Here is a 23,573-nt window from a genome sequence, read left to right as displayed (position 1 = left end):
AACCGGCATATACCGTATGTCCGTTATATAGCAAGGCGTGGCGTATACATATACCTATACGGATACATATACGGGAATTTTTCGCTCACGTGATGCCTGCGCCGGACGCTGACATCGGATTTTCTGCGACACGGTGCCGTTAACGCTGTCGCGTTCAAATAATATCTGTTATAGGACAGAAAATCCCGAAGCAACACGCGGGCGCTGGGAGACGCCATAGAGATGGGTCTTCGAATTAATTTTGACCATCTGAGCTTCTTCACAGCGCCTGATGGACACGAGCGCTTTTACATCCCGAGCCCATTAGTATGGGACTGGGGATTAAACGTCGTGCTCATTAGCAGGACGTCACAGCCACTGCAGTCAACATGTCCGTGAGATACTCCTTTAAAAAAAGAACCGGGGGAGCGGGGTTCAAGGCATGCATATGCGTGCGTCACGTCTCCATGCGTGCGCCCTTCACTCCATTATCCCCTCTCTCCCTCTTCCCCCGCGCATGCCGTTACGTAATACCACACAGTCCAGCTTGCAATTCCTATCGCGCTTAGACAGTGCCGTTGAGTTTTAATGGTGCCGAGAAATTACTCGAGAGCACGTTGACCTCTTGAGCCGCAACAGGCGGTCGGTCCTATGTGCCGTGTGCCTTTCCAGGAGTTCGTCGTCTGCTTCGCGGGAGGTCGTCTGCTCCCGCGCGGGCATTCGGTGGCACTGAGTGGGTGCAATTGTCTCTTTTATGCCCTTGACAATGGCAAACCTTCGGAGAGGACGGAGGAGTCCTCGCTTTTGTCCAGGGTCAGCCGGCATGTCCTCTCCGTCGAGTCTCGTGTGTGACGCGGTTCTGCTGGACACCGTGCGAGCTATTTTGCCTGCCTGCGCGCGTTGTGGTCATTCCACTCCCTTTGTTCAGGGCGATGGGGCCGCACGGCACCCAACTAGGCACCCACGTTGTTGTACCCTGCAACGACTGCAGGGGTGGCATGGACGAAAGACTCGTGTTTTGGAGATATCTCTGTACAACAAGCAGCGAGGAAGAGAAGAGTAAACGAATGTATGAAAACCAGCTACGGACAAAAACGTCACAATAGAAAAGGGGGCGGGCGCGCACCAGACGACGACGACGATTACCCGTCTGTTTCTCGTTTGCGAAGCAGACGACAAAGCGGGTCCGCGGCATTATGGTCGGGCGCAGAAGTGCAGCAGTGCAACGCTTCTTATGGTGTATTTTTTGTTCTACACGCTTGCGCTCTTTTTACTCCCCAGTGCCACCGTGAACTTCGGTTATTTTCATTCATATGGAGAAACGTTCGCGGGGCCATGCGGAATGCGTCTTCTCTGGCTGCACAGAAGGGAGAAAGGCACAGCGTGTGTTTTGAACGTTTTTGATCCAAAACTGATGGATGCGTCCTAAAAGTAGCATGAAACTGCCAATTCGCTGATCGGTCTGACTCATGTAACGAAGTATACTTATGCACAAAAAGATAGAAAGAATCCGCCGAAAATGTAGCGCCCGAAAGTTCAACAACCATCGAGGAGCTGCTGCTTCGAATCGCTTTGCGTGACCGCCACAACGTCGAGGCTTGCAGTCAGGCGGCGTCTGATGGAAGGAAACGCTAATAGGGAGTGCATTAAGGGTAAACAAGCGGCTCCGCGGCTGGAGCAGGGCATGCGGCGAGACCCGAGACGTGCATTTCCCGGGGCAAACTGACGTACTCCAACGGATGACGAGTGCATAAAGGCGGCTCTCTTCTAGCCTCGCGTGTCGCCGTAGCCCTTGCTTCGCCGCGACAGCGCAGCAAAGATTGATTAAACGCAGCAGACTGCTCGCGTGCCTGGAACACCCCTATTCGTTATGGACTGTTGCTCGCGACGCCTCTTAGAGAAGAGAAGAAGAAGAAAAGTACGGGTCCTGTAGTCAGTCAAGCGCTGTCCTCCTCCGGGCGTCGCGCCTGCGTCGTCTGCAAACGGCCGACGTCGTCTGCTGTAGCTGTATACTGCCGTGGCGATGTCGTCTGGCTCGTCTGTACGGATCAGCGGCTGTGTTTCGAAGGGGGCAACGCCGTTCCAGCGAGAGGGCGCGAAAAGCCAGAAATAGGCGGTGCTGACTTTGCCTCATTTGTTTCTGTTCTCGCGTGCCGTACGTGTGCGTGTCCTCGTCGGAGGGGACAGCGCACGCTTAAAGGTGTCCGGGGGTCTTATGCACGTTCCCCTTGTGCGCGCACTTTCGCGCGAGGAACTGCGAAATCGAGAGCGCCCGCCGAGCTGCTAGCCCTAACTTCCTGTTTCGAGGAAGAGGAAGAACAGAAGACGAACAATGGAGGTACAAATATGCAGAAGGTGTTTTACGTGTGGCTTCTTTACGCGTTGTTTTCTACTTAGGAAGACAGCAGCGTTCTGCCACGTTACCGCCGCTTTAAACGATGTGAATAACCTTGCCGCCCGTGTCAACGGTTGGATCAGGTGTCTCTAGCGCATATGTCGCCCCGAGCGGGATAACAAAGTAAACAGATCAAAGGCCCCGGGCATGTGCGCGTATACTGCGCAGCTGATGCGGTGCGATGCGCGTGACTCGTCACACACATGTGATCTCTGAAGCTAGGTGCGGCTTGACGAGTAGGCGTACAATATATATATAGACTGTATATAGATTTTGTGTTTACAGATCCTTTGTTCTCGCTCAAATTTCGCAGCCAGATTGCATTCCTTCGCTGCGCAACGTTTAGTAAAACACCCGACATCTCTGCATGCTTGCCTCGTTTGACTAGAAAAATCAATGAAAAAAAAAGAACACGCTATTATTTTATGCGCATTTCACCATCGCGGGAACGGGTGGAAGGAGGGTTACGGGAAGGAGGGTTAAACTCTGTGCTTTCTCCTATTACGTACGTGTCCATTAAAAGTGTCCGCCCTGTGACGCTGTCGCATCGGGATCGTCACCGTCTGCCGGCAATATGGCGCCGGAGTCTCGAGGCTGGTTCTATTAACCCCTTCGGGGGTTCAGTTGGTTCACGATCGTCGTAGGAAATTACTACGCGAATGGGAAGGAAGAGGCGCATCACAGTCAGAAGACAAACTGGCACTTTTATAGCGCACGTTTCTCTGTATCCTTCTTTGTTTTTCGTTCCTTTCTTTCATTCACGCAGTGATTTCGTGTGATGATCGTCTGTGAAACGGGCTCATGGCGGTTGCCATTGTAGTCGCCGCCGCAGATTAGTTCGCTTTTTCAACTGCCATCATTTAAACCCCGAGGTCTCGTGAACGTAACTGACTGCCGCTGGACGAATAGTGCGACATTCTGTGTAGCAGTATACGTTTAACGCGAGGAAAGGCATCAGTTGGTTGGACTTCATTTCGCTGACTTCGGCAAATGTCAAAAAACGCACGAAGAAATCCATGCAGCACACGGCGACCGCCAACTATACCAACCGACTTTATGGCGAAAAAGGAAAAAAGTACGTGAAAGAGCATTATGCATTGTTCGTGCCCTTGCAGTGCTTAGTTAGTACTGGCGTGACATTTTAGACTTGTCGTTTCTTTCTTTTTTTTTTCTTTGGCGTTAATGCAGGCCGAAACCTTCGAAAATCGTAGAATTAGCGGCAAGCTTCAGAGCTCCTTCGATAATTTATCGTAATACTTTTTTTTTTCTCCGAGCCGCATTGGTTTTGGTGCCCAGAAGGTGTATTCGTCATGGCGTCGTCGTACATCTGTAGCTGACGGCAGCAAAACTTGCTCTGTCTCGTGACGTCACCGTAATGTAGATGAGGCCACGCATGGGTCTGGCGTTCCGAGACCAACTCTTGTTGTGAAACTAAGGCACCCAATATTTCCCCAGCTTCACACTGGTTAAGTGTCATCCTTTCACGAGCGAGAATAGACGATACGCAAAACCTGCACGTGAGCTTCTCCGCGCGCCTCCGAGGACGCAACCAATATGGCGGCGGACCTTGGGCTAGAATCGCAATCGAATATATCCGCATGCGGGTCAGTGGCATGGTTCCTGCCGTCGTCGGTTCCTCGCACCACCGAGAGTTTAAAAACACGTTTTTCAGCCTAAACTTCGCTAATGGCAGCAACGCGGCCATCTTGGTTAGGGAAGGTTAGCTCTGTGGGAAAGCCAGCTTACGGTCTTTTGCATGTCATCCTATTGCGTGTGGTAAAGTTTCTACGACTTCAACAATGTGCCTCGTCAAGTTGGAATCCACTATCTTAAATTCTTCTCGGTAAAATTTGTTTCTGGTCGAGTTGGTCGAAGACTAATGCGTAATATATGGCGCGACAAGGAAAGAAAGACTTCACAAGGAAAGATTAGAAAGGAAGGGAGAGACCGCTCTGCTCCTTTATGCTTCCTCCTTCCTAAGTCTTTGTAAGTAAAACCCTAATAATTTTGGTGGCTCAATAATAATTTCCGTAACCTCAAACATGGCTGTCGGAGTAATAATCTACGTGGTGCTCACGCACACTTCTCTTTTTTTTTTCCACCTCTCTTTATTGGTTTCATAAGTAAGGTGATCGAACTGTACACGTAGTGCTGAATTTCATGTGTTTCTTTTTTTTCTCGGCCGTAAACTCGGTTGATAGCTAGTATTCGCCATGTGATATGGTTCTATCAAACGTTGCAGAGCAAACGGGTGTAGCGAGCATTAATTAACGAATAATTAATTAGCCTATGTTACGCATACGTATACCAAACCCCCACGTCCCTTTGAGGAGTAAACGAACCGCTCGTGCCTTCGGCGCATACGCCATCTTGACGTGAACAGTCGGAACGCGCATTATTTGCATCTTTGGATCGCGCGCAGAGCTGCCGTGGTTATTTTAGCTAAGGTCAGCGCGATTTTTTTTTTCGGAAACGTGGGGCAGCAACTTCGCCCAAAGACGGTCGTCCCATTAACAACAACGGTTCGCGTATTCTGGCGCGAGGGAAGTTTTTGTCGGCGTATCATTGCCGACGAGCCCTCAGCGCACTACCGGTTTATGCACAGAGAAGAGCAGGCAAGACGCGGTTCGCTCGTGTTCAATCCACGAAGGTGAACATTTGACTGGAATCAGTATCACTGCGGAACGCTTGAACGTAGACAAATTGAACAATCACCAACCAGGAAGGTTTATTAGAAATGAACCCAATGTTTCGGAGTCGTTCCACGACTCCTGCATTGGGGCTGGCTTCGGCAAGTTGCCGAAAGCTCGTCATACGTGATTGTTTAGTTTGTAAATTATATAGTTTCACCTTGAAGCCACGCGTGCGAGTTTTTAAACTTCGCTCTCGGTTTTGCCCCCCCCCCCCCCCCCCACGACATCTTTCGGTTCGGCGAGCCGAAGTCGAGCCCAGACTGACAAGGGCGCAAATAAATGCATGGCAAACTACGACAGTATACGTGACTATTGGTTAGTGTTCCAACAACCTGCGAACGCTTATAGGCTCAAACATAGCTCTGGGGAAGCGTGGAGGATGAGCAAAAGCAGCGCCCAGAGAGTAGTTCAGGGACGTCGATCGACTGCATGTATTTCAAAGCGGCCATCGCGAATCTTCAAGCCACGTCGCTTTCGACATTCTCTCTCAGTCGGCCCGTGACCCATCGAATGTGCCATTCACGTTCAGAGAATCGATGTGAAAGCGAAGCAGAGGCTCGTGGAGGCCGTAAATATGGGAAACACGTGGGCAAAACTGTAATCGCGACCGTATAGCGTCCAAGCCACGTGCTCTTGCGAACTTCGCTTTCGGTTAGCACGTGTGAACTACACATAGTATGCGCGTGACGTCACATCCGCTGTTGTCGTCTGCTTCCGCTACCTTCTGCCATCTCGGGGAACCTTTATCAACAGGCGCGCGCATAGGCCTATAGGTTCCCCAAGATGGCGCCGCCGTAAACCGGAAGTCGCGGAGTATCCTTGAATGACGTGCGTGCATACTATGTATACTCGGAGCGTGAGTGAACAACACCGAAAACGCAACCGTGTTAAGCACGGAGGCCGACGGAAGCAGCGCGCTGCGCATAACGATGACATGGGTGTCGGAGAGGCCTGCCGCCTGCCCCTCGCAGCAGCATGCACACCTTTCGCGTTCTCCCCGTGGTTCCTCCCGCGTATGACTCGGCGGCCGTGACTCACCGCGTCGCGCTGACGCCTGGCCCTTTTTTTGTCCGTTCGCCAAGAAAGAGTTGCCCCCGTTTTCGCCGGGATTGCGGCTAAAACGTCAACTCCGCGTTGGCACCGGGTTCGGGATCGCCACGCTGGACACGTAACGAGCGGTTCCCGCATAGCCTCTCTCGAAGCGGCCTGAGTCAATGCGTGCACGTGCTATATGTACACAACGTGACTCAATCGGTGCAGGCATGCGTGCGTCCCTGCCTAATCGGTCCTACGAATCGGACCTGCGAATCACTGCAGGGAACGCCCGCGTCATAGTGTCTGTTACACGCAAGTTGTAAATGTGGCTGTTCTACCAACGTGCGAATGATGAGTACGCAGCACGTGGATTTGTCTATAAACTACCATCTTTCTGGCTTCGAGCGGCTTTGTTATACTTTTGCGCACGGACACTTTTCGACAAGATGGTGCGTTGTGTTTGCTACGATTCGTAATGATTACGTGCGTTCGCGGAGTCTGAAGTTCCGTGCTCTTCTCAGAAAACGGCCAGCGCTCGGAAATTTAGAAACATGAATCTTGATAAATGACATCACAAGAGTGTCTGAAGCCACAGACACACGAATATTAGACAAAAACGTGTACTAACTATCAGGGAAGCGCAGTAGAGGACGGCAGAAGACTAGATGATGCGACGAAATTAGGAAATTTGCGGGTGCTATTTGAAATCGGTTGGCGCAGGACAGGAGTAATTGGAGATCGCAGGGAGAGGCCTTCGCCCTGCAGTGGACGGACATGAACAGGCTGATGATGATGATGATGATGATGATGATGATGATGATGATGAACTATCATTCTTACGATAACTGAACTGTAGCACTGCGCTCCTGAGTTCCGTTTAGTAATTTTTGTAGGCAACTTAAGGCCAGCGCGACCCTGACTGGCCTGGAATTTTAAACGTCTATGAGCGGTCGCCAGCTGTCGTGTATACGTACGTGAACTAGATGGACGATGTCGCTGGGAGGCGACGCATCGTTGAGCGCTAGAAGTCTCCTTGGCACAAGGGGCGCTGTTGTCGAACTCCATTACTGTACACTTGCGGTGACGTAAAGCGATATAACCCTGTCTGTGAAGGGCTTTGAAGCGACACGGGAAGCTACGCTTGGTTTTAGTGAGCTCACTCACCGTAGAGTGACTGTTTAGGCCCAGGATTGCGATATCCACTTTGAGCGCGTCTCCCGGTCAAACGGTGTGCGGCTCAATGTTTCTTTTTTTTTTTCGCCGCAGGCTTACTCTTAGAAGTCATCTACCTTGCGTTCTTCTCTTCTTCTTTGGGGGGGGGGGGGAGGGGGCTTTGAAAGCGTTGCCTCAGAGATATGTGCTCATGCCATGTGCGCCGCCCTATCACGAAGGCCGCGAATGAGTGAGATTGCTCTCGCGTGGCCCGGTGTGAATCGTAACCGTCGCAAAGCCTTTGGAAATGCTTCGCACTACTGCGCAAGAGTACACACACACACACACACACACAGAGAGAGAGAAGGAAGCCGGCATTTCGTTTCGTAACAAACGAAGCTTGGGTCCTCGTCTCCGCGACACACTGACGTCACTTGAGGTCCCTTGACATAGCGTTCACTTAACACGTTCACCCGAATGCGCCACGTTGAGTACGGCGCTGGAATCACTGCTCTCGTCGGTGTATGTATAGGGAAGTGGGGGGGGGGAGAAGGTGAGCGGGATGAGAAATACTTACAGACTTTCCTCGCGGAACTATACTTACTGCTTTGAAAGCTGTAGAAAAATTGCCTTGCGCAAGCAATTGCCAAATCAACACCGACACCTGCAACTTTGCTTACGCGTCAACGTGCAACGTGTATCCGACTTTCACAGTGCGCGTGGACATTTGGGTGTATTCGGGTAGACGCGGACTGTTTCAAGTGTCGCATTCTGGGAGTTAACTCTTTTCCCGCTTTACTTACTTTTTCGGCGTATTGCGTTTTTGGGCACTTCTGTATATATCCAAGGAAAGCACCGGGTTCGTTGGCTGTGGTTGAAATTGCAATGTAGCAAATAATAAAGAAAAGGGAAATGAAAGTAAGCCCCTCCTGTCGTTTATACGTACGTACGTGCGTGAGCGTGTGTGTGCGTTAGAGAGAGAGAGAGAGAGAAGTAAGAGGGAAATCGCAGTGCATGCGATGCTCGCACAACGAGCGCAAGCATAGAAGACGGTGTCGTGGGTGTCCCACCCGCGGCAGGAAAGCGTCCAGACGCAAAGCCGGCCGCGCTTGTAACGCAAATCTGTTGCACGTACGGCGGCCGGAGGGAGCAGCACGGTGTGTGTGACCCGGCCGAAAACGGGGCGCTTCCGCCGACGCGCGCACAAAGAAACCTGCACGGGCACGCGGGCAACGTGAACGCGAGCGAGCGCTTTGACGACACACACACACACAAAAAAAATAATAATAATAATTAAATAAGTATGCAGTTCCTGCCTTTTCTTTCACCGTTAGCAGCTCTATAGCGTATACGCTCTGCACGCTTGGCTGCCGCGGAATACTGAAGTAACGTTACTTTGAAGCGATAATAATAATAATAATAATAACACGATCGCGTGAAAGGCCTTGTTTAAAATGAATTGCGTTTCGAAGCTGTGCAGTTTGGCCCACGTCCTCTGGGAAAAATCGCTTTGCTGTATGGGCGCCGTTCCTGACGCGGTTATTGTCGAATGTTTTTAAATGTTTTAAATGTTGAATGTTTCGTTAAATTTTGTTAAGACGCCTGAACAAATGTATTCCTTACGTTTCTCCCCAAATTTTGTTTCTTTATATCTGGACAACGACGTGGGTTGTCATTTCACTTGACGCATGCGCGACTAATAGCTCGCGCCCATATGGGGTCTGGTTATAAACGAGCACCGACGTCACATTTTAAACGTCTAATTGTTTTGCGATAAGCGAATGTCCAAACTTTCTAAACCAAAGAAAAGAAATTGCTGGCGTTAGTGTTACATTCCCACGAATATTACAGTTGACTCCGGTTAATTCGACCCTTGCAGGGCCGCAATAGCTTGGTCGAATTATCCGAAAGGTCGAATTAACGAATGGCCGCAAAGCGAACGACTTCGAATCTCTTATTTTTCGAGATCAAGAAAGAGATTCTGAAGAATTTCTTTCTTGACATCTATACACATGTCCCGTACAATGGCAACGCTACGCCAAGCGAAACAGACGAAGCACTGTAGACTTTTCAATATGGGGGTCGTGACAGGACACGATACAAGCGAGAACAGAAGGCAAATTTACGGGCAAAAGGAGCGTCAGCCACTAAATGTTAAATAATAATAATAATAATAATAATAATAATAATAATAATAATAATAATAATAATAATAATAATAATAATAATACCGCTTTCACGCCCATAGGAATCAGTTGCGCCGTCTTGCTGAAATTATTGTATTTTCAGGCTTTTAGTGACCGATACGCGCATGAGGGGGCGCCACGGTTGGAGTCGAATTAAACGAGGCGCGTGCTTTTGCGTTCGAACTAAGTGAATTTTTTTCCCCCGTAGCACCGGGACCATCCAATGCGCTGGAATTAAGCGAAATTCGTATTATCAGAGCTCGCATTAAGGGGACTCGGCTTGTATACTATACTTCTCATTGTTTCTACGCACCAGTTTCGGTACTCCGGAAGTTAACGCGTCATGACGCCATGATTGCGCTTCCTCAGTCCCTCCCCGCGACATCTTCTCGGCTGCCGCACGTGAACGCAGCCACAACAAACGCGCACTGCACTATTGTTTATTGTTGTTTAACGAGCAACGTACATCATCATATATACCTGGTTTTATCGCTGCAACATCACCAAATTCTGCGTCGTGACGTAGCGCTATATAGGTAATTTCGATACCAACTTTGGTATCAAAGGGATATATAAGTATGGGTACGTGTTCGAATACACGAAATTTTGAACGCGAATCGAAGAGTCCTTGCTATTGATTCTAAGGTTCGCTGTTCGGTATTGTCGAATATTCGTATATGTTTGAATGGGATAATTAAACTGTATGGCATAACCACTCTTAATGGTTATAGCCCCGAGGGAGAGAGTTTGATGCATTCAGTGCAGGACTGTTCTTAATGCAATGGTGATGGCAATGACGTTTGTTGACATACCATTTGAAACGGGGTGCGGACAAATGGCACCTCTGCCTTCTTTACATAATCAGGTTTTGCTACATCTATCGCTATCTAGCCATAGCAGAAGAGCCCGTCTATGCCAAGAAATTACTTGTTTGCTCCTAGTGATCCATCTGTGCTTTTCATAAACAACGCTTCATAGCGTGCTATGTAATGACAGAAACTCGCTAAGGATAAGAATACTAGGACGTGAGCATTGTTTTACATTTGTCGTGAAAACGCCCATTCGTTATTCAAAAAGTATTCGTGAAGTACTCGCTGTTCGATTCGATTCGCTTCTGGCACTATTCAGTTGATTCAAATTCGATTCGGCCTCAGAAATTCGCACGCTCCTACTAAAATCATGTGTTTCTCATTTGCAAGCAGCTCTGTTGACCGCACGTACGCAGCTTCGAGCTGCATTACGTGCATTTTCGAAATAACGTAGATAAGTATCGTCCTTTTATCAAACGGTATGCACGACAGCATTACTATTTGGTCCGTTCCTATATGAGGAAATATAGATATCCGAAGACGCCCGCAAGTTCAGAGGGAAAGCCGAAAAAGCGCAGAATCGATCGGTATCCGATTCGATGTTGGAAGGTGATTATTTTTCGAATGTTCGCATTCGATTCTTGAATTTCGCTAGTCGAACATCATCGGTTATAATTGCTTTCCACCATACGTTCCTGCCGAGTATGTCATCATTTTAAGTGGGGAAAACGTGCTACGTAGCTTCTGCAACTTAGGGAATAGACGCTGTCCGAATACGCCGCCGAGCGACAGCTTCCTCGGAGCAACGTATACACAAATCTCGAAAGGACAAATGTCTTGCGGATTAGGCGCGCCGGAAGTGATTTGCAGAGCCGGAAACACGCCATACCCGCCATGTTTCGGAGAACACCTACATGTATCAGTACCAGTAACAACAGTTGGAGAAGTACAGGAGAGGCCTTTGCCCTAGCTGCAGTGGGCTCAGCAAGGATGCTGATGATGATGATGATGACCAGTACACTTAAATTAATTTCTTTGGTCAGTAACCGCTTAGGGTATCATCGTCAACGCATTCTTGGCTACGGCACGACGCGCACAGCTACGCGACAATTCGCCCGCGGCTACTTTTTTTCTTTTCTTTTCCAACTGAGAAAAGGGCACTGGATCACCCAGACGGCGCGCTTATTTCTGTTTTCCCACCACCGCGCATGCTGAAACTCTGGCGTCGCATCTCCAGAGTGTTCGGTTCGGCCAAGCCCGGTCCCGTATCTTTGTTATCTTTTAGTTTCCTTCGCTCGCGCGCCGCCAGCGCGTCGGGTCTCCCGACGTCGCCGTCCTCTGTACCGGCGGGTTTCTGGCGTCGGTCGGTCGCCAAATACCTTGGCACCTCTCCGCGTGTCCGTGACGCAGTCTCTGACGTGCGTCCTCCTTTTCCTTCGTTGCGTGCTCCTTGTGGACCGCGGCGGTCTGGTGGCGCTGCACCGTATTTCGCCCGACCCTCGTCGCACCGTGGTGTGTACCCGGCGGGGTGTACCCTTTCAAGTTCTCTGCCATTCTATTTGGGAGACTGCGCCTAGATTTGTCTAGATGGAGAGTCTACTGACCTACACCTGTTATCCTGTGCGCTGGGCGTACTCTGCGTGTTTTTCATTTGCCTCTCTCCCTTTCTTTACTTATCTTTCTGCGCCCCCGGTGTAAGGTAGCAAACTGGATTTCGCTTCTGGCTGATCTGCCTGCCTCTCCGTTCTTTCATTTCTCTCTCTCTACATCCGATAACACCCTGTGTGCACCTATCGTCCCCGGCCAGCGCCACACCATGCATAAGTCTATGCCATTAGCTTATCATCGTAAGCATTTTAAAAAGTCGTTTGGTTCAAGCGTGTTTCCACCTCCTGCCTCACTTACTAAGTTTACGCTCGTGGTATGATACTGACCTATTTGTAATTCCGTAAGCATAGTTTTCCGGTGCATATGGCTTAAGATTATTTTTCGTTTTATTTTTATTTATTTTTTTTTTTCACTGCGACAGTGTCGACAAGCTCGAAACCGGGCTTTCTGTGTCCGTCTGCCGTTTCGTGACACCGATGACGGCGGCCGTCTGCGTTACGGTTTCACAGCAGACGAAATGCGAAATTCCGTAGGCGGGCCTTGCCACGCAGCTAACTTGCCCTAACCAAGATGTCCGCGTTCCAACTAGTACCACTGTTCAAAGCTCGGACGGTGCGAGGGACGGAAGACAGCAGGAACGGTGTCAACGGCCCGCATGTTGGCACCTTAGTTACGATTCTATCCCGAGGTTCGCCATCGAAGTTAGGTCGAACTGGGTGTGTGGCAAGGCGCACTTGCAGTTTTTGCTGATAAGCTATTAGTGCGCTTAGGAGAAGCTCTGGCGACTCCCAACTGGTTACACGGGACCGGAGGAATCGGTTTTCTCAGCAACCCTTGCACCTATTTTTGTGCTTGTAGCTTGCAAAAGAAGACGTTATGTTCTCGTGCTATAAAGGAACCAGATTTTTATTTATTTAGGCTGTCAATTAGCATGAGAAAGATTCCTGAAAATCGTAAAATTAAAAAAAAAGCATCAAGTTTACAACTCTGTAACTCAGCTGTGAAAATAATATCACAATTCTGTCAGCTGCATGAATAATACATCTAAAGCGGACAAAATTGATGTATAATATATACACTGTTCTTAGCAAAGAATTTAGGAGTTTCCAGCAACGGCACCAACGCACATGAAAACAACCAGCGGAGTGAGCCAACGCCTCCTGGATGATACAAGGCCGGTGCAGTTCGATCTGCGGCGTCATGCTACCTGCGCCAATTGCCACAGAATCTAATGGGCATACTCCCGACTAAGCCGCGATGATTTTGACGCCACCGCTTTCGTCAGCGGAAACTTCGGTGCAAGTAGCGTGACGTCATAACGCAGAGTACACGTCCCTGCTACCCAGGAGACGTTGTGAGCCCATAACGGCTATTGCTGTAGAAGAAAAAAAAAACATATATATAAAATAAAATTGTGCCATATCTTGGAATCGAACTCCTGCTTCAGCTTAGCATCATTGTGCAGTTACGAGCGGACTCGCTAACTATAGAGCTTCTTTTTTTTTATCATCACAACATGGGACTAAAACATTCTAGAAAAAGAACTGAAATATTGAAGGAGAAGGAAGGGGGCTAACCGAGGGGCCCGATTTTTTATTAATTAATTAATTTATTTCTATATCATGAGAAGCCAACAAAGACGCCAAGGAAAACATGGGGGAAATTACTCGTAGTTATTAATTGAATTAAATAAATGGTAACTGAATTGCAATGAAAGTAGATGAAAAAACAACTTGCCGTAGGTGGGGAACGATCCCACGAGCATCGCACGCGTAATGCGAAGGATGGCGTGTTCTTCCGGGGCATTATTCTGCAGATACTGTAGACATACGCGCTTGCTAATTTCTGCAGGCGCCTACTCGAGCATGTCTGACAATGCATAAGCACCAATTACCACCTCCCTAAATATGCGGCTGCATGCGCGTTGAACATCGTCAAGACTGTTCAGGTGGGTCTCGTTAGTTAATTGATTAAATTCTGGGGTTTTACGTGCCAAAAACATGATCTGACTACTATAGGCACGCTGTAGCGGGCGACTCCGGATTAATTTCGACCACGTGGGGTTCCTTAAGGTACACCCAATTTATTTATTTATTTATTTATTTATTTATTTATTTATTTATTTATTTATTTATTTTAAAATTTATTTATTTAATATACCTCAAGGATCATGTACACAGGGTTTGCACGGCCGGTAAACAAGCGGTTTTCGCATCAATCGAAATGCACGGCCTCGCCACGGCCGGGATTCGATCCCGCGACCTCGTGCTTGTTGGCAGCCCAACGGGAAAGCCACTAAGCAACCATGACGGGTGCGTCGTTGTTTATTGAGCGGCATTCTATTCGTTTCCTGTCTTTTCCTGTTTCCTGCTTTCCTGCGGCCCAGTAAGAGGTGACTGCTACTATAGGCAGCTGCTTTACATAGCCAGCCACTCTGCAATATACAGCCCCTCCACTCCGTGCTTTCGATGCCGTCGCTGCCGTACGGCAACGGCCATTGCGAGAGGTGGTTTTGATGAGAACAAACGCACGCATTAATTAGGCGACCGCCCTAGCTTGGCCCCTCCATAAGTGAATTAAATCAGCCAGGGCGGGATTTAGATTCTTTTCGGTGTCTCAGTTCTAGTTTGAACAAACCGCTTCGTCTTGTGTAGCTTAGTGTAGAAAAAAAAATAAATGTGTTGAAAAAATCAAGATGCACTACAGAGATGAAAAAGAACGAGCCTGTGCCTCCAGCCCGTTTAGACGGTATGGAGGAGGGATCATCATCATCATCATCATCATCATCATCATCATCATCAACAACAACAACAACAACAAGCGCAATTAATGTGGGAGCGTGCATAGACTAAAAAGACTACGGTCGAAGCAAGTGGTGTGTCATGAAGAGAGTGGTAAGAGAATGAAAGCACTGGCACTACTTAAGATGAGTAAAATACATTTAAGGTAGGATGGATTGTTATGCGATAACCACAGAGAAGCGCAGAGAAGAAAGGGACACAATACCATCCGTCGCCCATTTTCGAAAGGAATGTGGCGTAACCATATACAAGTGGGCACCGCTTCCGACCTTCACCCGATATACGATAAACGCGCGTCCAGTCGGGGTGGGCCGGCGACGGTGATGCACAGCGATGGAATGCGCGTTATCTGATTCGACGCTTCCGTAGCAACAGCAGCATGCCTTCACTGTAGTACGGCGCATTGAATCGGCGTGACGGAGCGCCAGGACGCGAGATAACAACACTCGCACACGCGCGCGCAGTGAATACAGTGTAGTGCTACATTCCAGGGGCGACGCTTCGGCGCTTGTCCTGCGCGTAACTGTCCGTACATCCTAAAACAAAATTACACCCTTTGAGTCGTATATCTTGCCACACAACGATAATCGTCATCTGTGTTGTACGCATTTCCTTTCTTTAACGCGGCGAGCCCAGTGCTTCCCAGTAACGAACGGCACGCGCGTTATCAGCATGGCATAGCCTTCCCGACCGGAAAGTAGCGGGCGCGGCGTATTCAAGAAAGGAAACGCAAGCAGTGCAGATTACGATTGTCGTTGTGTGGCAGATATACACCCCAAAGGGTGTACCTTTGTCTATAGTGTGCGTCAACGTGTGTCAGTTGCTCGTGGTAAAAAAAAATAGTCAACTCCACGCTGACATCACAGCTCATTCGCATCACGTAAGTTGTCACTACGTAGGTTTTGTTTTGCCGATGTTGCGATAACCGGTGACCCGGGTTGGCGTAAAAAAGAGGTTCGTTGAAGAGCGGCGCACACCGGGTGACACACACCTGCAGGCGCACATCGGCCCCCAATTTCTGACGGCGATATCTGCAGGACCGGGCCACAAGAACTTCAAGATATGCCGGACGAATATATCGATGACAGAAAACTGGGCTGAACTCGTCCAGAATGCTTCGCATTGTAACGAGCCGTGCAGCCCCTTCAAAGTTCTGTGCATAGGCTTTAACAGCTTGTAGCGTTACGTTTGCCCTCGCTGTTTGTCTTTACACGCCATCGTCTCGTCTCGACCGAAAACTTGCACCCTCCCCCCCCCCCCCCCCCTCCCTCGCGGTGCTTGTCTGTCGGAACACTCTTCTTCGATCGAAGCCGACGCGGCGGAGCCGAAGGAATCGACGTCGCACTTGAGTACTGTAGAGGCTGCAAAATTTGTAGAGGCTGCGTTTCGTGCAGCCCGCCGAACTCCTTCCTGTACATAAGGCCCTCGGTTTGCCCGTGCGTATTTCGAAACTCGAGATCTGCGGGTTACACGTCGACGAAAAAAAAACCGTGCGTCGCGATGCTTGGCTTCGCCGCGGGTCCGGCGTCTGTGTCGCGTGATTCTTCCTCGCGACGTCGCCGGCTGGCGTGTGTCCACGCGCGGTCGTCGTCGCGGCGATAAAACCCTGCTGGCATCGTTTTCTCACGCGGACTGCAGCTCGAACTGTAAAGTTGTTTCCGCCGCGTAGCGGATGTCACCCCCGAAACGCCAATTCAACCGACAATGCTTTAGAAGGGAGTCGAAAGAGCGACGGTAAATCAGCTTGGAGCGGCGTGTACTTTTCAACGCCTCCTTTGCGTTTACTTGGCGGGAAAAAAAATGATTTACTGCGAGCGGGGGAGAACACAAATCAAGTTAACGTTTGGGAACTGCACGATGTGTCGTGAGGAACGCCGTACATTAGAGGGCGTGAAGGCGAAGGCATTTTTAGTGATACGACTTCGTCGTATGCGAGGCAGATGAGTCTTTCGGAACAGGCAGACGGCGCGCATAAGGTCATATCTTCGTTCTAGATCTTGGGCGCATCCGCCGGGACGGCGAGGAATGCAATAAACGCTCGTGTTCTTAGATTCTTTGAGGCACGCGTCAAAGAACCCCGTGTTCATCAAATCTTATCCGCAGTCCCCAACAATGCGGGCTGCCTGATGATCGGATTGCGGTTTTGGCGCCCAAAACTCTGTGGAATTATCTCGTGCGCATGTCGCGTGGAACGTGCGCCCCTGTCACCTTCCTTGTGATGTGTAATTAATTAAATTATGCGGTTTTACGAGCCAAAACCACTTTCTGATTATGAGGCACGCCGTAGTGGAGGACTCCGGAAATTTCGACCACCTGGGGTTCTTTAACGTGCACCTAAATCTAAGTACACGGGTGTTTTCGCATTTCGCCCCCATCGAAATGCGGCCGCCGTGGTCGGGATTCGATCCCGCGACCTCGTGCTCAGCAGCGCAACACCACAGCCACTGAGCAACCACGGCGGGTCTTGTGATCTGTAGATCAGACGGTATACGCACGCCGCTTCGCGGATAATACGACGCTGTTCGAAACAAATTATTCTGCCGCCGTTCTCTTTTTAAAGAAAGACATTTTAGAATCAACGTTCAGACAACTTGGTTTAAACTTTTCCATTCTGAATATTCTTTCTCTATATAGGAGCTTCCTATCTTGGAAACTGCCACAGGCATGTTTTCTCAGCCGTGGAGTTGTTTCAGGGAGATTCGCTTAAATTCTTTATACGTAATTTTTATTCATTTCCTCCTGACAATTTTACCAATTTTAGTATTAACAACGACTTCCTAATACTATCCAAATTCTTGGCCGATCCCCCGCAGTGGGTCACACCGCGCCATCGGAGAAGTAAATACAATCCAAACTACTAGGTGTTATTTAACGTTCACTTGAGTTGAAGAAATTATCATTATTATTTTTTTTTTGCCGCTAAACGAATAAAACTGCGATTATTGCAAGAGTGATGAGCGAGGTAGTGGCCCAATACTGCACCAGGGTTAAACGAATTCCTGTTCTGGCGAGGGAGCGTGTTTTGTTGAAGCTTAGTGGGCCTTCCTAATTTGGTTGCACCTGCATTAGTATAGCCTCACTGGCTCTCGGCAATCTTCTTTTTTGTTTTTTGTTTTTTTTCGCTCCGAGGCGCCTATCTAAGCCTGAAAGTGTGGAGGACTGGATGAGAATTCGAACTTACGACCTTCAGACTGTGCTCTGGCGCCACAGGTAATGGCTGCCCAAGGATGGGTGCCCAGGTAATGGCAAGCGCAGTCGAGTACGACAGGAAACCAGGTGCGGTGACGAAATAAGGAAATTTGCAAGCGCAAGTTGGAATGAGCTAACGCATGAAGGGGGTAACTGGAGATCGCAGGGAGAGGCCGTCCTGGGGCAGTGGGCAAGAAGAAGAAGAAGAAGAAGAAGAAGAAGAAGAAGAAGAAGAAGATGATGATGATGATGACGATGATGATGATGATGATGATGATGATGATGACGACGACGACGACGACGACGACGACGACGACGACGACGACGAAACGAATACAACTAGAGTCTTCGAAGGGTCCCTCCCTGTAGGACCTGTTTTAAATTGTACTTCTCTGATGTCCCTCGAACGGCCATGCGCGTCGTAGTTCGGAGCCCCAGCCGTCGTCTCCGAGAACGCGCGAAAGATGTTGGTGCGCGAAATGTGCGCTGCGTTGAAGCCGACGACGTCGCAGGTTCTTTACCCGAGAGGTCTCTCGCTCTATACGCGCAGGTGAAAGGTTAATTTAATTTAGCGACCCCACTGTAGGTGAAACCGGAACTGTGTGGCCACGGATATATCTCTTTTACGAACTTGCGCGCGTGCGTTCACGCGAACCAAAAAAAAAAAAAAGAAGGGGGGGGGGGGGCGGAAGAACGACACTTTGAGTAGAGCACACGCGAATTAAACGCCGTAAAGGGTACCGCGTTTGGTTAGCCTTTACACGGTGCTCGCGAGAAGAGGGTTAGAGGAAGTGAAAGAAAGAAAGAAATAAGCTCCCAGAGAAATGGGTCGAGGGAGGGGTTAAGTAAAGATGTATGAGACTATGAGAAAAGTGGCGAGCTTATTGCGTACGCTGCCCCATGGAACGAAGCTCCGAGAACCTCGCTGCTCTTCGCCAGAAGTCTCCGAGGAAGGGCGGCGGCTGTCTGGACGAGATAGCGATGAGGCGGCCATTATATTAACCTTCGGGGCTCGCGTGCGCCGGGGAAGAAAAAAAAGAAAGAGACTTATTGAAGCTGCTCCCGGAAGGTGCGGACGGTGCGGCGTGGAGCAGCTGTTATTCCCATTACGAGGAGGCCTGCCTCGGCGAAAGCTCTCTCTCTCTCTGTCTCATATTTCTGAGTCCCTCTCTTCATTCTCATTACCGTTCTCTGGCACGACCGTCTTCTTTCCTTGCTCGGCCATTCGTTCCCGGACAATGGAACGGGCTCAGATTCCCGAAAGAGTGTCACATACACATCGCAGTGGCGCTATATAGCGAACGGGAAATTGGGCTCCGTTATTTTGCTCCAAGGTGTTTGTGTGCGTGACATATATGCTGCCGCTTTCGTGTGAGAGCAGGGGAGAGAGAGAGAGAATCAACTTTTGTGCTGAGCCCTTAGTGACGGGTGGTGCGCGCTTGCACCAGATGGGGTGGAACCTTATTCTCAGGTCCCATATGTGTCCAGCAGTTCCTGGCCCCTAGCCGCCAGCGCGAGCTGGGTCGGTAGGTCGGGGCTGGACAACAAGGTCTCCCATCGCTCGGGGGGGTTGGGGCTGGGGAGGGTGGGGGGTAGGGGTGGTGGGGGGTTCTTGAGCTTAGTGCACTCTGCAAGGATGTGTGCTAGAGTGCCTTTTGACCGTCTGCAAAAAGGGCATGAAGTGTCATGCTCTGTTGGGAACATCTTATGCAAGAGCACTGGATGCGCTAGCGACCCCGCTTGCATGCGTCGCACGATCGTTTGCTGAATTCGGTTGAGTTGCGGATGCGGACGGGGAAGCCTACATCTGCCGCTTCTGTACATTTGCGTGATGTCTTTGTAGCTTGTCACGGGGTGCGGTAGCCCTGGCTCGTCCTCGGCCCGGATCGATAGTTCTCGGGCATAGTGGTCGGCGAGTGCGTTGCCTTCCACTTGCGAGTGAGCCGGGACCCACACGAGCTCAACGGCCCGCCCCGGTGATTTGCATTTGTTGAGGATCGCTAGTGCCATGGAAGAGATGTTCCCCTTGCGGTAGCTTGCGTAGGCGGTCTGGGAGTCTGTGACAACGGTCCTCACTCCCGGTTGTGCGAGTGCGAGGGCCACGGCCACTTCTTCTGCTTCGGCTGTATTCGTCGTCCGTATCGACGCGCCTGTGACAAGTTTATCTATGGTGGTGACGACCGCCGTTGCTCTGGTTCCGTGCTTGGGAAGTGAGGCGTCCGCGTAGAGGACCTCGGGGTCCTCTTCCAGCTGTCGAGCCAGTGCCTTGGCCCGCGCAGAGCGTCTCTCGTTGTTCCTCCCCGGCTGCATGTTCCGGGGGAGGGGCTTGGTCTTAATAATGTCTCTCCACGTTGTGGGGAGCGGCTCCGTTGTCGGTAGCTGTTCAATTTGCCATCCTATCTTGCGTAGGACGGCCCGACCGTGCTCTGTCCGGCTCAGCCTTACCCTCTGGTGGGATAGGTGTGCTTCCACCAGCTCTTCCACCGTGTTGTGGGCACCCATTTCCAGCAGCTTCTGCGTTGACGAGTAGACTGGGATGCCCATGGCGAGTTTTACTGCTTTCCTTATCGTCGTGTTCAGCGTTTCGCGGTTCACCTTCGCAAGCTGGAGGTACGGGGCGGAGTACGTTACGCGTGACACGACGAATGCCTGCACCAGGCGCAGTGCGTCTTCTTCTTTGATTCCTCTGTTCCGGTTGGTGACTCTCCGGATCATGCTGAGGACTTGCTCGGATGTGGTCTTGATTTTGTTGACGGCTGCGTGCGCCTTGCCGTCGCTGCACAACAGCAGGCCCAGTATCCGGATCTGCTGCGTTGGTTTGATCTCTGTGCCGTCGATGGTGATGATTATGTTTGGCGGCGGCTCTTTCTTCGGTCTTCCGGGCTGTACCATGAGCAGCTCCGATTTCTGTGGAGCGCAGCTCAGGCCACAGGTCCTGGCATACTCGTGGACGGTCGTTGCCGCTCTCTGCAGGGCTTCCTCCACCCAGGCATCGGAACCCGCGCGGTTCGTCCACACCGTTATATCGTCGGCATAGAACGCGTTGTCCACGCCCTCGATCTGATTGAGTAGTTCGGGCAGGGGCAGGAGTGCTAGGTTGAAAAGCAGAGGCGACAGGACAGACCCCTGTGGGGTACCCCTGTCTCCGAGCTCCACAGGCTCTGACCGTTCATTTCCTATCCGGATAGTTGTTGCTCTATTGGTTAGGAAATCTTTGATATAACCGTAGGTCTTGCGGCCACACCCCGTCTTGCGCAGGTTCTCGAGCACGCTGGCGTGGGACACGTTGTCAAAGGCCCCTTTGAGGTCCAAAGCCAGTATACCCCGGGGCGCGTGCCTCGTTGCTTTTTTAATCACCAATTCGTGTAATTGGATCAAGACGTCTTGGGTGCTCAGGTGCTGGCGGAATCCATACATGGTCGCCGGCATCTGATTTGTCTCGTCCAGGTGTGCTTGAAGTCTTCTGAGAACCATGCGTTCCATGACCTTGCCCACACAGGACGTGAGCGAGATGGGGCGCATGTTCTCGATGGTCAGAGGTTTGCCGGGTTTAGGTATGAACCGTACCTCGGCCTCTTTCCATTCTGCGGGCAACTTCGAGCTTTCCCAGGTTCTGTTGATGTGACCCAGGAGCCCACGTGCCGCCGCATCACTCATGTTATTGAGCAGCTTGTATGTAATGGCGTCCATTCCTGGTGCGCTCGCCTTATTACTCTCGTCTATGGCTGTTAACAACTCCGTGATGGTGAACGGTTCATCCAATGCCGGATTTTCCGGTCCCCCGTACTCCTCCGGTATCGGAAATCGCCCTCTCTCCGTCTTGAGGTAGATCGCCTTGAGGTCTTCAATGAGCCTTTGGCCGTTGCCATCGTAAGCGTTCAGAACTTTGGTGAGGTTGCGGTTGGTTGCGGTCTTGCTGCTCAACGGGTCGATCAGGTGTCTGAGCAGGCACCAGGTCTTGCGCGCCGACAGCGTTCCCTGCAGCCCGTCGCACGTACTCATCCAGTTCTCTCGGCACAGCTTGGTTGCGTATTCAGCGATCTGTTTGTTGAGGAGCGCGATGCGTTTGACGAGCTTCTTGTTTCGTCGTTGACGCTTCCATCTTCGCGTGAGCGAGTGCCGCGCCTCCCACATGTGTGCTAGTTTGGCGTCGACGAAGGGCGTCTGCATCGTTGTCACAACTTCTTGAGTAAATCTGTCGAGCGTGATCTTTTGTTCTCGCGCCCATTCTGCGTACGTTTGATGTCTGCCCTCCTCCGCGTTTTCTCCGGAGGTCTCGTTTTCTTCGTCCGTGTGCTTGCGCATTCGGTCCCAGTCGGTGATCCGGGCTTTGCCGAGGGCTGCCCGGTACCTTGGTCCCTTGATCGTTACACTTATGATACTGTGGTCGGAGCCCAGGTCTACGTCTTCGTTCCGCCAGGCCACTTCTAGGGAGCCCGCCATCCACGACAGGTCCGGGGTGGTGTCCCTGTTGACGCTGTTTCCCTTTCGGGTGGCGACGCCCGGTTCATTGAGGAGCGCCATTTCTTGGTCCTCCATTGCCTTTGCTAGAGCCTTGCCTCGTTTAGATTGGTATTTGTAACCCCATGTAGTGTGAGGGGCGTTGAAGTCGCCTAGGACCAGGAGCGGCCTGTTTCCCGCCAACCTCTTCGCCTGGCTCACTGTTGTTTCAAAGTCGTACTGCCTTTGTGACGGCCTGCAGTATGCGCTCATCACAAACAGGTTTCCGGCACTGCCAATAGTCCTTGTGTGAACCTCGACCAGCGTGTGTTCGCAGCCCTTTTGCGCGGTGAGGTGCTGGGTGGCTGCTATGTTGGTGCGCACCAGTAACGCCGTCCCGCCTTCCGTCGGATCCGTGTACGTGATGTAACCCGGGAGTCTGGGTCTGCCGTGTGTCTCTTGTAACGCGATAATATCCGGTTTCTGGTCGAGCCCATCTAAGTGAAGTTGTAACTCGGCTTCCTTGGTGCGGATGCCCCTGCAATTCCATTGGTAAATGATCGTTGTTTCCCCCCCGCGGATTTGCTTTTTACTGTTCGGCGTCTGCGCCATCTTCCTTTGACGTTTTGATGCGACCGCGCCTGTACGCGATCGATTCCTTGACTTTATTGGCGCGTTCTTTCCTTAGCGCTGCGAACTTGTTCTTCACGGTTATCGTCGCTGTCTTCGCCGCCAGTCGTTCGTGCTTGACTGACAGGATCTTAATTTGACCCTCGAAGACCTCTAACCTGGCATTCATATTGTCGAGATTCTCGTTAATTTGATTGATGGCTGCGAGTATCGCTGCCAGTTTGCCCTCTTGCGGTGGTTGCTGTTGTTGATTTGACGGCTGCGGTGCCGCTGCTGCCGTCTTGCAGTCAGCTGTGGTCAGGTGGCGCGTCCTATTGCGGGTGCGTTTAGCACTATGAGAAATCGATGAAAATATGCGTTGAAATGTTCAGCCGCAACACACATATGCAGCGCTCAATGCGCATATTATAATACGCGCGATAATTACGCGCAGCTCGTTAGTTATAAATAATCGGAAATGTTAACTTGAGAACTAGATATGCACCTAATTCCAATGTAGGGAGACAAACAAAAAGTATAAAATAAAACACGGAATCGCGTGATACACGGGAAAAGAAATTGCCCGTAGACGACTTTCACGGAGTGCTTGCAAATCCGTGCGTGTATACAGGTTTTCTAGTAAGGACGTCTATGTTTTGTAAAGTGACTCGGACAGC

General features: G+C 50.5%; 1 protein-coding gene across 3 annotated transcripts in view; it reads left to right on the top strand.

Annotated features, from left to right (window-relative positions):
- The window catches only part of LOC135913666 (serine/threonine-protein kinase par-1-like), a 110,812-nt gene that overhangs the window by 4,198 nt on the left and 83,041 nt on the right, over positions 1–23,573 (top strand). The gene's annotated exons all lie outside the window — the stretch shown is intronic.

Source organism: Dermacentor albipictus, chromosome 6 (assembly GCF_038994185.2).
Source record: "Dermacentor albipictus isolate Rhodes 1998 colony chromosome 6, USDA_Dalb.pri_finalv2, whole genome shotgun sequence".
NCBI lineage: Eukaryota > Metazoa > Arthropoda > Arachnida > Ixodida > Ixodidae > Dermacentor > Dermacentor albipictus.
Note: the sequence above shows the minus strand (reverse complement) of the source record. Positions and strands in the feature narration are given on the sequence as shown.